We start from the raw sequence: 5,414 nt of genomic DNA on the forward strand, positions 1-5,414 counted from the left end.
CTGTGGTCAGCAGAGGGCCTGTGGTCAGCAGAGGGTCTGTGGTCAGCAGAGGGTCTGTGGTCAGTAGAGGATCTGTGGACAGCAGAGGAGCGTGTGGACTGAGGAGGGCCTGTGATGAAAACCAAGGGTCTGTGGTCCGCAGAGTGACCCATGGTCAGCTCACCCAAGGGCTGAGCACCACCAGTGGAGGACTGCATTGCTGGTCAACTGGGTTTTAAGTCGCCGTGGACTAATGGTCAGCCAGTAGCCCCTCCTCCCCCGTCAGTTCAGTGGAAATAGTCTTCTGGCACCTTCGGGTTGAAGTGGGGGCGGGGCCTGCACCCTCCACCTCACGTTGCTCTATTGGAAGCAGGTGCTTCTCCTGCAGCCTGGGTTCAGGGATCAGATGCCTGGGGCTGGGGCTGGGGAGGGCCAGGTGGTGAGGCTGGCTCAGGGAGGGACGGGATGACAGCGGTGGGGTCAGGAGAGCGTCTCCTGTGATCAGCGCTAGAACAGATCTCAGGAAACCGGGTTCGTGCCCAGCTGGCCCTGGACTCCACCCTGGAGCCCACACTCGGGAAGCCCGTTCTCCTGGTGCTCCCTCAGCTGAAGCGTTGCCTTGAAGGACTCCCCAGGTACCAAGCGATGAGAAACAGCTGGAAGAGGAGTTTGACGAGGAGAAGTCCTCACCCCCAAGGGGGCTTCAGCAGGGGACACGGCCTGAGTGGGAGGCCCTGCTTCTGAGTGGGAGGCTGGCGGCTGTGGAGGGCGCTTCCTGAGGGTGCGCTGACTGACTCTGGGCACCCTCTTGTCAGGGCTGGTGTTGATGCCAATGCATGGATGTGGCTTCCTCAACTCCAACTGGACACCTCGGGAGCATGGGCTGTTTTTCCCGTTGTCACCAAGAAAACGCAAGACCAAGTCTCAGTGCCTCTGACACAGGCTGGCAGCTTTGGTCAGGTTTTTGAAACAGTGATCAAAACCCCGAATAATGTCACTGATATGTGTGTGGGGCAATGGTCTCTAAAATAGGTCAAATGATTGGTTCTTTCTGGAATTTGGATAATAAGGTACATATAGAGGGGATGCCACCGCGTCTGACTGCAGGCGGTGTCACAGGACAAACAGACCTGGCCTCAGCTGCACGTTCAGGAGGCAGCCAGCGGCCGGGCAGGCAGCACCATCGCAGGACGGACAGGTGGAGGCACCGTGACGTTTCCTGTGCAGCTGCCCAGCGGGTGCCGGGCACATGTGTCTCAGCATGAAGGGTACTCGTCCCCTGCAGTATACGGGGCATTGGTGCCAGGACCCCGGCATAGAACCTGCTCTGCACACGCGTCCCCAAATCAGCCCGAAGGAACCCGAATAGACAAAGTCCGCCCTCTGTACACACCGGTTTCAAGTTCCATGAATACCGTCTTTTCCATTTATGTCTGGTGGAAGAAGGTGCTGTAAGCCAGTCGACCCATATACCCAAATCCATGTCGTATACGGGTGCAGCGTGTCTCAACAGCTTCCTCAGTAAACTCCCAGCTTCTCTTCACATTTCCTGTTTTGCTTTTTCTGTAGGATACATGCGTGTCCGTGGAAATTTCTAAAGCTGGTTGGTCCCCACTTTTGTAACTGAGCTTACGAACGTCACACATAAAATCTGGCCCAGGAACTGAAGTATACAATGAGTTTTCAAGTCCTTTCTCGAGTGTGTTAGATTCAGAGGATAGCTGGGTCAAAGAAAACGGCATCCTTTCGGTGCTTGGATGTTTTCCTGATAGTTCCAGTGCTTTTTCTGAGCTCTAAGCTTGGGGTCTGTATAAATGAGGCAATTTATTCTTTTCTTCTCCTCCAACTCAAAGCTTATGTTAAATTAGGATAAGCTGTGAAGTCACCCCCTTCCCTTTCACTGACGAAAATAATAAATATCTGTACTCAAGGGGCCCCCAAATCAATGTCAAAGGACCGGCTCTACTTCAGTATCCTATTATTTTAAATTGGCACCCTTAGGCCCTCCACAACTTTGTCTTTCTTAAATAAAAATTTAGATAATGGAGAGTTGGTGCTATTGAAGGTAAGGAGTGTATCGGTCAGATTCCCAAAGAAGCAAAATTCCCAGGATATATGTATGTTAAGATGTCCCCTTTAAGGAGTTGGCTTCTGTGATTGTGGGGCCCATGGGCCTGAGAAGTGTGAGGCAGGCCAGCAGGCTAGAGGCCCAGGCAGGTTTCTATGTTGCGGTTTTGAGGTAGAATGCCTTCCTCTTAGGGAAGCCTCTGTCTAAGAGACCCTCAGCTGATGGAATGAGGCCCACCACACTGTGGACGGTCACCTGCTTTACTCTAAGTTGACTGATATAAACGTTAATCTCATCTAAATTACACCTCTCAGCAACATCTACACCAGGCTCCATCAAACAACTGGGCCCAGCGGCAGAGCCACGAACGCATGTGGCCTGTAACAGTGGCACAAGCCCAGGACTCTCTGAGAGCGTTTCCAGGGCAAAGGGGGTCCTTGTGATCCTCTGGAGAACTGCCTAGCATGTAAAAACAGCGTCGTGCTGCAGCGGCACACAGCAGCATGGCACCGCAGAGGACAGGCAGAGGCGCCAAGGCAGGGACCTTCTGCCTGACACTTGCCTCTGCTCCTGAAGCAAGAGCCCAACCCAGCAGGGATTTGCGTTTAGAGCAGGAGTGACTCCCTTTCATAGCACCATGACTTACCCTGCTAGCAGGCAGGGGAGGAAGAGCTCATGCCCTAGATGGTTACCCCAAATTTTAGTTGGTCACGTGATCTCTAGGAGCAAAGATCCAGTTCCCCAGACTCCCTTGCAGTTAAGCATGGTGACATGATGAGTCTGGCAGATGTGATGATGTGATGATGGAGATGGATGGGCAGGCAGGTAGGCCGATGGATGGGCAGTGGATGGGTAGATGAATGGATAGATGGATGGACAGATGGATGGGCAGACAGACAGACAGATGGGCAGATGGTGGGCAGTGGATGGATAGGTGAATGGTAGGTAGATGAATAGATGAATGAATGGATGGATGAACGGATGGGCAGATGGATGGGCAGACAGATGGACAGACAGATGGGTAGGTGCATGGGCAGTGAATGGGTAGGTGGATGGATAGGCAGATGGGTAAGTTAGATGGATAGATGGATGGGCAGATGAAGGGATAGGCGGATGGGTAAGTTAGATGGATAGATGGATGGGTGGGCAGATGGACAGTGGATGGATAGGTGAATGGTAGGTAGATAGATAGATGGATGGGCAGGTGGATGGATAGGCGGATGGGTAAGTTAGATGGATAGATGGATGGGCAGATGGAGGGATAGGTGAATGGGTAAGTTAGATGGATAGATGGATGGGCAGGTGGATGGATAGGCATATGGACCACTTGTTCAAAACAGCAGAGCTATGTGGAAGGCGCTGGCCCCTGGTGCCCATGGTGCTGCTGGCCAGGTGCAGAGCTGCCGAGCCCCAGACTTCATACCACAAGAGAGAGAGATCAGTGTCTACTTTGGGTGAGTTACTGGCATTTTGGGTTTTCTGTTACTGACAGTTGAATCCTAACTGATACACATCTGCATTTCCTGAGGAGATGGAATTGTTCAGGATTCAATTTGGATTGGAGACGAATCATGGCCCATCTGTGTGAGAAGAACCTGTTTTCAAACTTTACCCCCATGGGGAGACAAGATTCGCCTGTGGGGTGAGTGTTTCCACAGGGGTGTGGTCTCCTGTTCCAACCTTGTCCGTGGACCCCAGCCTGAGATCGCTGCATTAGAGATTATTGAGGCTATGAATTAGTTGCGTACAAAGTAACTACAGGAGCCCTTTAATGAGTGAGGGCTTCAGAGTGTCTTGTGCGAACCGTGAGTGGTTTCTCGCTGGTACGCTGTGTCTGCACCTGGCTCTGGAGAAATGATAAGTTTGAGCCGGAGATTTTCCAGCTACTGAACTTATTTTTAGAAAGGAAGATCCAAGTTCATGACTTTCTCTGTTTGCTTTCACAAGGACTGATACAGAAGGAAAACCTTTGGAACAGGAAAAGAAGAGCCTCTTTTGACAAAGCAAAGGAGGACCGAAGAGTTCCATGCTCGAGGGCTGCGTCTGGGGCTTTCTGGCATTAAAGGAGCTGATGGTGAATTTTCACTCAACAATCACCTGCCATGTGAAACTCAGTGGAGAGAAAGTCTCCCTGTTCCCACAGGGTCACATTGAAGCACAATTCAAATATCAACACAGCAAAATCATGAGATCCCACCTATTCTCAACAACGCTTATCCACAGAGTTGGCGGGTTTGGGCCAGAAACTGAGCTGGGTGCTGGGGACAGGTCTTGTCTGTGATCTGTGGAGCCTGCTGTTTAGTGGGGAAGTCACAGGTTAAGCAGCTCTCCAACTGCACAGGCGTTAACGGGGAAGGGGCAGCCATGCCGTGTCCATCTGAGCCTTCTGTGATCAAGGAAGGGTAAGGAGGAAATAAGATTTTGGCTGGGACCTGAGAATGACAAGAATCAGCTGGATCAAGAGGGTGTGCGGGGGAGGATGTCCCTGTGTAAGCTGCAGCAGAAGGAGCGCCCAAGAGATGGAAGCCGGGTCAGCTAAAGCAGAGAGCCAACGGTGACAAGGACTTGGTGAGCTGACTCACATCCACTCGGGTCACTGGGCCTGAGCCACCCCCAGGGACTGGGCTTTGTCAGGGACATCTCGGTGAGTTTTAAGTAGGGCCTGACCTGGTCTCTTTCCCATACCTGGCATCTCCCTCAGGAATCTGTGTGGCTGACGAATTGGAAATAAGACATCAGCAAGGGGAACCCTTGGGCCTGGTGAGAGTCTCCCAGAGAAGGGTCCATTGCATCCAGAGTGGGGCAGGTGCAGGTGGAGGAGACTGGAGGGCTCAGGTCAGCAGGGCCTGGGGGAGCGTCTGCATCTTATTAGAAAGGGCACAGCCGTCCCTCATCTCAGCTCCTGGTCTCAAAAGGAGACATTTTGAGAATTAATAAGTATGTCTTTAATTTCTCCGGAATTGGGCCTAATTTAAATGAGAAGTGTCCTGGTGAGAAAAGCAAGGGGCCTTGCCAGCTCTCAGGGCTTCCCCAGCATCTTCAGACCCAGATCATAAACAGCAGCCCCTCAGCGGGCAGCCTGCCCTTTCCTCCTGGAGAAATGGGAGCATGCAACGTGTCTGAGCTTGAAGTAGCAAGGGAGTCGGCCACTGTCACCCACGTTCCAACAGTCTCGAAGGTGGCCAGAGGAGGGGAGCCTCATGATGCAAAAGCAGAAGACACCAGGGGCACTCTATGGAGGCTGCTGGCGGGGAAGATGGAGGCCAGGAACTGGAATCAGGGCACCCTGTGGTGGGGGTACCCTGTGGTGGGGGGCACCCTGTGGTGGGGGGCACCCTGTGGTGGGGTGCACACTGTGGTGGGGGGC

At 52.7% G+C, this 5,414-nt stretch overlaps 1 long non-coding RNA gene across 1 annotated transcript in view; it reads left to right on the top strand.

Annotated features, from left to right (window-relative positions):
* The window catches only part of LOC116542261, a 4,880-nt gene extending 748 nt beyond the window's left edge, over positions 1–4,132 (top strand). Inside the window, exon 2 of the long non-coding RNA XR_004265141.1 lies at positions 3,995–4,132. This is a non-coding gene — a long non-coding RNA (uncharacterized LOC116542261). The remainder of the gene's footprint in view (positions 1–3,994) is intronic.
* The last annotated feature ends 1,282 nt before the right edge of the window (positions 4,133–5,414 follow it).

This window comes from Sapajus apella, unplaced genomic scaffold (assembly GCF_009761245.1).
Source record: "Sapajus apella isolate SASKATOON/1434 unplaced genomic scaffold, GSC_monkey_1.0 scaffold165, whole genome shotgun sequence".
Lineage (NCBI taxonomy): Eukaryota > Metazoa > Chordata > Mammalia > Primates > Cebidae > Sapajus > Sapajus apella.